General features: G+C 37.0%; 1 long non-coding RNA gene across 1 annotated transcript; it reads left to right on the top strand.

Annotated features, from left to right (window-relative positions):
* Window positions 1-277: 277 nt before the first annotated feature.
* LOC122822991 lies at window positions 278-9,077 on the top strand. Its single transcript, XR_006369261.1, has 3 exons — window positions 278-722; window positions 927-1,035; window positions 9,041-9,077. It is a non-coding gene; the product is annotated as an uncharacterized LOC122822991 (long non-coding RNA).
* Window positions 9,078-9,433: the final 356 nt, after the last annotated feature.

A 9,433-nucleotide genomic window follows, 5' to 3' on the forward strand; every position in this document is an offset into this window, starting at 1 on the left:
AAATAGAGCAGCTGCATGTAAACTCCGGGTGAACGAATCTGTGGGTAAGCGTTAGAGAATCCAGTATCAGAATCAGAATCCAATAAATCCACTAGGTTTATCACGATGCAGCCCCCCACTTAAAAAAGAATTAAACAAAGACAGATATATTTTTTAAATATATTAAATAAATATTAAATCTCCTCATTTAATATTTAATACTGTGTCTCCAGACATTCAGGTTGCAGATTCCTGATCTGGCAGAAGGAAAGTGTGATCCTATCTCCATGCAGCAGCTAAAACTTTTAAGTGCAGTACTATAATTTTAATTCATTGTTAAAATAAAATTATGAAGATTTAAAATATATCTACCATTGAATATTTTAAAAAAGACATTTATTTAGTATCATTTCTTCAGAACCCCTCTTGGACCCCAGTCTAGAACGGCTCCTGGGCTGCAGGTTTGGTGCATTTTTGCTTGGCATGTTTTGTCTTCATTGATAGGAAGTCAGCTGTGGTTTACTAGTTTTAAAATTGTTATATCTAATTTATTTTAAATTGAGAATTTGTGAATTTTATCTTATTCAGTTATTTTTATTTATTGTTCGTTGTTTTTGCCTGCGGGGGTCGCCCTTCTGCACTCTGCCTCGTTTGTGTCTCCTTGGCTTCCGTAGTTCATTCCAGTCCTAGTAACTCCTCCGCTCCCTCCTTTTCCCTCAGAGCGATTTTCCGCGCTGCTGTGGGTAAGTCAGAGGAAAGTTCGCTGCTGCGATATATGTTTGTTTTTCTGTATGTATGTTGTTTATGTAGAGGTCTCTACCATAAGTTGTTTATTATTGTTTCTTAGTGTGTTATTTTGCAATTTTCTTTGCAAGTCACTGTATTTCTCACTGAAGTCCAATATCAATCTGCAGAATTATGAGCTTCAAATCATTTTTGTCTTTCAGATCATCTTAAAACAGCTGGTGGAAGCTGTGGAAGTCCTACAAAAGTCCTGCTGGTGGAAGTGGGGTCACTTAACATGAAAATGGCTTAGCATCAATCCCCTCCTGTCCAGTAGGTGTCTCTAGTCCACTATTTGTTTGTTTTTGTTCTTTTCAGGAAGCAGGTAGATGGGCTGTTAATTGAATGCACCAGGTAGCTGATAAATACTGACATCCAGTCAGTCACCGGGTCTTCTTGATTGGCCTCCAACCAGACTGAGACAAGAACCATCGGTACATGTTTCTCTCTGACTGGCTGAGCAGCAAAAATCTGAACCGCCGTTACCAACTTCAAGAACAGGATTGTTCTTTAGAGACCTTATTTCAAATTTACCTTATTTTACAAGAGATGTGGATTCTGAAAGGAAAATGAAAGACGGAGAAACTGAAAGGAAAATAAAAGAAAGACTGCTGAGACAAAAAGCTAAAGAAAACCAGAAGAGAGAGAAATGGACAAAGTCAGATGAGAAACAGGAAAATTGCGTCAACCAATTCTGATGTTAGCACAAGCTCAGGATATAGATCAGGTCTCCCTGGATGTATGAACGATATGTATGATATAAAGAAAATGATTGCTCTGGACAATGAATTTCGCTTCAAACGGGATATTAAAGAGAAAGATGAAGCAATAATTCGGAAAGCTCAAGAAAAGAAACCGAGGAACAGGAACTTATGAAATTAGATCCAATTGATACAGAGAGAGAAAAAGCACCCAAAGACAAATGGTTTAAAAAGTCCTGTCATCTTTCAAGAGAAGAAAGATGCCAGAAAATCGATTTAAAAGTTACTAAAAATCCAACAGAAGAAATTGTAAAGCAGAAACATAAATGTAACAGCTCTAGTGATGGTTACGAGAAGAACAGGAGAGAGAAAGGAAAGCCAATAAGAAAAAGTCTCTGGCCGACACATTGAATGCTCAAATTGAAGGTAAACAACAGAAGAAGGAAATGGCTGAAATTGAAAGGCAACAAATGGCTGTCATTACACCAGAGGTGTAGCACCAAACTTACTTTTCCCAGACTTACTTACAGCGAACCAAATTTTTTCCAGCGTAAGAAAGGAAACAGAAGATGGATACCAGTCGATTACTCAAGAAGGTTATCCCTTGGCTAAAGACAACGACAGAAGTGAATAAAGATCTGAACTGCCCTTACCAACTTCAAGAACAAGATTGTTCTTTAGAGACCTTTATTTCAAATATACCTAAATTTACAAGAGATGCAGAAAACCAGAAGAGACATCAATCGACAAAGACAGATGAGAAACAGGAATATTGCGTCAAAACCGATTCTGATGTTAGCACAAGCTCAGGATATAGATCAGATCTCCCTTCAGGTATGGACGAGATGTATGACATGAAGAAAATGATTGATCTGGAAAATGAATTGCGCTTCAAATGGGAGATAAAAGAAAAAGATGAAGCAATAATTTGGAAAGCTCAACCAAAGAAGCAGAAACCAAAAGCGCAAACTGCTTACGAACGAGACGTGGAAATTTTGAGAAAGAGACAGAACAAGGCAATGGAAGAGGCTCAAATACGGGAACTTATGAAATTAGATCCAATTGACACAGAGAGAGAAAAAGCACCCAAAGACAAACATGACAAATGGCATAAAAAGTCCTGTCATCTTTCAAGAGAAGAAAGACGCCAGAAAATCGCTATAAAAGTTACAAAAACTCCAACAGAAGAAATTGTAAAGTAAAGGCATAAATGTAACAGCTCTAGTGATGGCACATTTCAAGAGAGTTTCAAGAAGACGGCCTATAAAAACAAGAGTGCTAGTGTTGGCATCCAGTCAGAAAATATTAATCAAAAGTGGGAGAGAAGAGTTCCTAAAAAGGATACAATTCAAGACGGACGTAACCAGATGGCCTATGAAAATCTGGAGAAAATTAAGAGAAAAGAAATTGCCAAAGAGGTTTTAGAGCAGGAAAAGATCAATAACGAAATCGCTAGGCGAGCGTTTCTCCAAATGTTACGTGAGAAACAGGAGAGGGAAAAGAAAATTGAGATGCGAAAGTCTTTGACTGATGCCTGGGATAGTCAAGTGGCATATCAACGGCAAAAGAAGATAGGAATGGACAAGGCTAAAATGCAAGGGTCTCATTACCTGATAGAATCAGAAAGGCTGCAACGAATTGAGGAAACTAAGGAGCAGCAGCAACTCAGCACACATGACCAGACTGAGCCGACGAAGTACAGAAAGTATATGGAAAAGTATGTTTTAATGGGATTTACGTCCACGATCTCAGACCCCTCCACAGGCACTGTTGTTTTTGCGGGGAGAAATTAGCCAACGCTAGCATGAATCCAGCACACCTCCAGCGGCATCTCACCACAAAACATGGATGTCACGTTGCGTTGGTAAGCCACTGGAGTTCTTCAGGAGAAAACTTTCTGAGTTAAAGTCATCCCAAGGCACAATGCGAAAAGCCTCCACTACATCAGCCAAAGCCCTGGAGGCTTCTTATGCGCTATCTATGCTTATAACACCAGTTTTAAAGTCTCTCCACTGGCTCCCTGTAGCTCAAAGAATAGACTTTAAAATACTGTTGTTAGTTTATAAATCACTGAATGGTTTAGCACCACAATACATTAAAGATCTGCTGTTATTGTATCAACCTTCGAGACTTCTCAGGTCTTCTGGTTCTGGTCTGCTCTGCATCCCCACAACCAGAACCAAACGAGGAGAAGCGGCATTTAGCATCTATGCACCAAAAATCTGGAACAAACTTCCAGAAAACTGTAAAACAGCTGAAACACTGACTTCCTTGAAATCTCAACTAAAAACCCACTTGTTTAGAGTTGTATTCAAAACGTAATCAATTGCAAATTTATTGATGGAATCTGACTATGTTGTGTTTTTATTGTTGATTCTATGTTGCATTGTATTTTTGTGTTTGATTTGATGTAAAGCACTTTGAAATGCCTTGCTGCTGAAATGTGCTATACAAATAAAGTTTGATTGATTGATTGTTGCTAAAGCCAAAAAACCGTTCACCATAACGGAAGACCTACTGCTCCCCGCTGCTGTTGTATTGGCCGAAACTAAGCTGGACAAAAAAAATCAGCAGATACATTAAAAACTATGCCTCTGTCTAATGACACCGTTTTCGGCAGAACAGATAACATGGGCAGTTGTGAGTGGAAATGCGCAACTTGTTGCATTTGTAAGATACATTGACACGGACAACCTCTGTGAACACATCGTATTCTGCAAAGAAATGGAGGGGCGAATAATCGGAGAGGACATTTTTAATGTCGTTAACATGTTTTTCACTGAAAACGCCATCAGCTGGAAATCCTGCAGCAGCGTCTGCACAGATGCGGCTGCATCAGTGACAGGCAGCGCGAAAGGGCTCATAGCATGGATTAAAAAAGAAAATCCCGACATCAAGTGGACGCACTGTGTGATACACAGGGAAGCCCTAGCGTCCAAGAAAATGAGCCCTGTGTTTCACAATGTTTTGAAATACAGCATTAAAGTTATAAACTTTCATCATGTCAAAGCCAATTAACGCACGTTTGTTCCGCAGCCCCTGTGAAAATACGGGAGCTGAACACACAGAACTGCTCCTGCATACTGAAGTGCGCTGGCTGTCTCGTGGAAGAGTACCGAACAGGCTATTTGAGTTGTGAGCTGAAGTGCACACCTTCCTTTCAAAGCACGGATCTCCCCATGCCAGCAAGATTGAAAGGCAAGGAGTGCTTCCTGGATATCGAGCTGAGGAAAGTAGACAGAAGAAGGAGCTCCAACAAAAACAGAAGACACGGGACAATGCTACTGACCAAGGAAGAGCTGGTCAGTACGAATCGGTCTTGGACCATAACATTTCTGACAAGGACAGAAGTCGTGAAATCCATAAAAAAATTGGAAAGAGTGTCTGGACGTAAAAATAAAATATCCCACCTTGAGAAACAAAAACAGTCCATTTATCATGAAATTTGGAAGAGTCCGCCAGCAGAAGAACCAGGAAATAGCAGCTCCAAGTCCAGTGTGGGAAGAACGGTGTATACTGCTGACAAACATGACGCCAAAGGCAGCAATGTTTCCAGACCTTTGAGTCGTCAGAGAGTTGGTAATATCATGCCGGACAGAATTCCCTCACTGAACGCCAAATCTGTGCTGCTCCCTGAGAAATGCCGAAAAGAAACGATAAAACTCCAAGTCATTCCTAGGCTGAAACGAAGAAATACGTTTCTCAGCTGACCAAATTTTCTAAGCGTCATTAATTGTCCTGAAGTGCAAGGAATTGTTTGAACAATAGGTTTTCTCTGGGTGCTCCAGTTTTCCTACAAAAACAATAGATAGAGGTATCTATTGTTTGGTGCTATGCACTGTAAAAAAAAATTTTTATTTTTACGGTAAAATACTGGCAGCTGTGGTTGCCAGAATTTAACCGTAAAATTTACAGTCTGATATTTTTACAATTGCTAATTCTACAGTAATAAATGGTGTTTTATTCAACCTTTTACCGTAAAAATGAGTTTTTACCATTGAAATTGATCAAGTTTTATCCTAAAATTTCCAGTAAAACAATATTACAAATACAGTTAGAGCCATGAAATATTAAAGTATTTTGCTGTAAAATGAACAGTCTAAATTATAAAATATGTCACTGAATTCCTGTATAATTACTGGGTTTTGTCTGTATTTTAAACGGTAATTTACTGGCAGCTGTGGTTGCCAGCATTTCACTGTCAAAATTACAGTAAGATATTTATAGATGAATATTGAATTTTGAATTTATAGATTAATATTGAATATGAATATTGTTGCTGATTCTACGGTAATAATTTTTTTTTAACCTTTTACTGTAAAAATTACTATTATTACCAATATAAAAAATGATATTTTGTCCGAAAATTGATATATAAGATGCAGTTCATGCCATGAAATTTGAAAACATTTTACCGTAAATTTAACAGTTTTACCATGCTAACATTTCCCTAAATTAAATACATGTTTTGTCTTTATTTTTCAAAGGGAAAAAACTGTAAAAATGTAGGATATTTATCCTTATCTTTAATGGTAAAAGAGCACCAGTATTGCTGATTTTATGGTTAATTACTGACTTTGAAACCATAATGTTATATAAAACTAAGGAAAAAAAACTACAAAGATCTCACTTTTTGGCTAAAAATTAACATGAAACATTAAAGAAATGTTTAGTTAGTGCAAATTATGAAATTAAAAAGTGCAAATTTACTTGGTAAAATCATGAAATAGATTGGAGCAGCTAAATAATGTGTTACCAGTTTTGTCTAATGGTAAAAAACATGAAAAAGTATAAGTAAATTTTACATAAAATATCCAAAAACCAAACTTTATTGTATTTTTTCCATTTAATGAAAACGTTTTGGGCACTACAAACTTCTCACAACCCTGTGAACGCTGATTACAAAGAACTTGCAACACATCTTCCAAAAAGCAGCAAGCACTTATATTAGTGCAAAAGTTTGAACAGATATGACACAACATTATCACTTCAACCCTGGTGCAGTGTGTTTCAAATGAATAATCCATATCATATGGAATTGGCACATACACAGAAATAAGAACTTTCTAACAAATGTGCTGGGCACCACTGTAACCTTTCTAAAATAGAAAGCTAAAACTGTTCACGTTTGTCAGGTTTTTTGACTTGTAACTTGTAAATCACCACATATTCATTAAGCTGTGACTGTGGTGCAGCATAAAATCTGTTTTATTGCCATCTGCTATATACATATATAGAAAAAAAATGTCTAACATAAATTTACAAGATTTAACATGAAGATGAAAAATGTGAAATCTTACAGTGTAAACCTTAAATACCAATAAAATGCAGTTTTACATAACGTTACACATCATATCACATGACTCACAAAGTATAGTCTAAGTCCACTCATGGTCTGCGAGGTCAGCGATGAGTGTGAGGACTCTTGGGTTGACCGCAAAGATCTTCCTCCTCTTGCTATGCTCAACTTTTATTCCTCTCTCTGGATTAATTGAAAAGAAACACCTTGAAGAAAATAAATTTTATTGCATTTAATGTTATGTTTATAAATGACTTAACAGAAAGATATCACGAGATCCAGCTTTGTGGTGGCTGGATTCAGTGGCAGAGTCAGAGGAATATTTAGTGACAGGCTTTTGGGCCTATCCTGCTTCACAAACAGACTGAAGTACTCTTCTGTCTCCATGGGCATAAAAAATATACAATTTAAACACTGCTCAGCAACAGCAAAGAAATGATAAAACATTTTCACAGTTTCTACTGGCATTATTTCTATCATGAATATTTAGATTTAGCAGTTTTTTTCCCTCCATTTCAATTGTCTTTTGTATTTATTATATTTCGGTAACTAGTAACATTCTGATCTATATTGTGAAAACTTTATCTTGCTGGTAAATATAGACTGTGTGTAAGTATAAGAATTACCTCTGGAGGAACTCCAGTGTTGACCGCAGTTCCACTGGGTAGTGTATATTAAAACAGTAGTAACTGCCAAACATCAGGCAGATGGCACAGGAGAAGGCAGTGATGCGGTCATTGATAATCTTCTGATCAATACTCAACATGAAGCAGTCCGCAGTGAACCAAGAGGACCCTTTGAATAAAAAACATGAACAAATACATATCACAAAAAGCCCCTGTGTCAACCATTCAACTACTTTGTCAACTTGGTTCAGACATACCACACACAATAAGGCAGGGTGTTGCTGGCACATCCTTCATCTCAACCTGCCATATATCATCTTGTGAATCCTGCACCTTATCACCAATTAACAGAGGCAACAGTCTCAAGAAATTCCAGTTTTGTACTGCTTGTCCACTGAGTTTCAGTGCTTTTTATGGAAGTAAATATGTGCCATCAGAATTTGAATAAAAAATACCTCTGAAATTTGAATGTTGTATATTAGTGCTTACTTTTTCAGTATTAAAATAAATTCAGAATATATTTTTAACCTAAAAAAAAATTCAATGTCATTATTTTTGCAGTAAAAAAATTGATTGTAATTTTTTACATGGTTGCAATTTTCAGTTATTAAAAAAATTCACATTCCTATTTCAAAGTGATCAAATTTTCGATATACATATTTTTCACAGTTTAAATTTTCAGTGTTAAAAAATTCAGCATATAAAAAATTCAACTTTTCAAAATTCAAATGCAATATTTTCGTTGTCCTCCAATTCAACTTGCTCAAATTCGCCGTCTCAAATTCAGCGTCTAAAAATTCGCTGTCTCAAATTCAGCGTCTAAAAATTCGCTGTCTCAAATTCAGCGTCTAAAAATTCGCTGTAAAAATGGCCAAGGTTACTTCAGGTCACAGACATTAGCAATGGATGTCCGAGTCCAACATCCACCTAATCACGTGACACAACCGTCATATTGAAGAAATACCAGCATCACCCAGGCTGGCGAATCTTACACCGTGTAGTGCTGGCATATTACATCTCGCTACCTCCTAGCACCCCCAGCCCCTCCCCGCTGTCCCACGTCCAATTTCCCCAGTTTTATTTCAAAAAGAAATACCACTTGGTTCAAGTCTAGAATCTTTAAAGAGAACTGATGGGTGGCGACATTCTGGGTTGTTTGTATGTTGTCTTAGGTGAGACTGAGACAGGCAGTCTTAGTAAAGTCGTAATTTTTCAGGAGATGCTACCGCTAATATGGCTGCCTTGTTGCTTCAAAGAGGGGCTGTGAACACTTTCCGACATTAATTATAACCACAACCCCATTCTGATCAGCTACCGTATTGTTCAGGTGACTTCATTACAACATCATCCAAAATACTGCTTCTCTTATCTGACAATTGTTGATATACAATATTAATTTACATTCTTTTTACTTTGCCTAAAACCTCGTTCTGTTACCTAGCAACACTATAAACAACCGCCTTTGTTTTTTCAGTTGATTTTAACTAATTTTCAAGAAAATATATGCTTGTGAGTACATCTGTTAACTTATTTTAGATTAAATATCATAATTTAATTTAGATTACTGTGACTTCTCAATGCTGACCTACTGATGTCAAAATACTTTTTTATTTTACTGACAATTTTTTAAATGTTTTTTTTCTCTTTTCAAGGAACTTTTGCTGAATCATATTTTTGATAGACTCCGTGATCGTTTGGAGCAGGAAGAAGCAGTTTTATATCTGGGAAGAGTGTGCACAATCAAAGGTTTGTACAAATGACAAGTTTCAATATGTGATGCTTTTGAATGTCTATAGTAACATTAGCTTTGTGTGGTCTTCAATATGATGAGATTTGAAGGGCAGTTTTTAATTGTTTATTACTCCATAATTGAAGGATTGAGCGACTGTGGAGAGATCTGTGGACGGCTGTAACGTGCATCTATTATGACGTGCTACACTACCTTAAAGAAGAGGGATACCTGGACATTTCAAATGAAGCACTCCTCTTCTGTTGCCATCAAGTCTTCCTGCCATGTCTGCAGGATGATCTGGATACTTTCTGCA

The sequence above is a fragment of the Gambusia affinis genome, linkage group LG20 (genome assembly GCF_019740435.1).
Source record: "Gambusia affinis linkage group LG20, SWU_Gaff_1.0, whole genome shotgun sequence".
Taxonomy (NCBI): Eukaryota; Metazoa; Chordata; class Actinopteri; order Cyprinodontiformes; family Poeciliidae; genus Gambusia; species Gambusia affinis.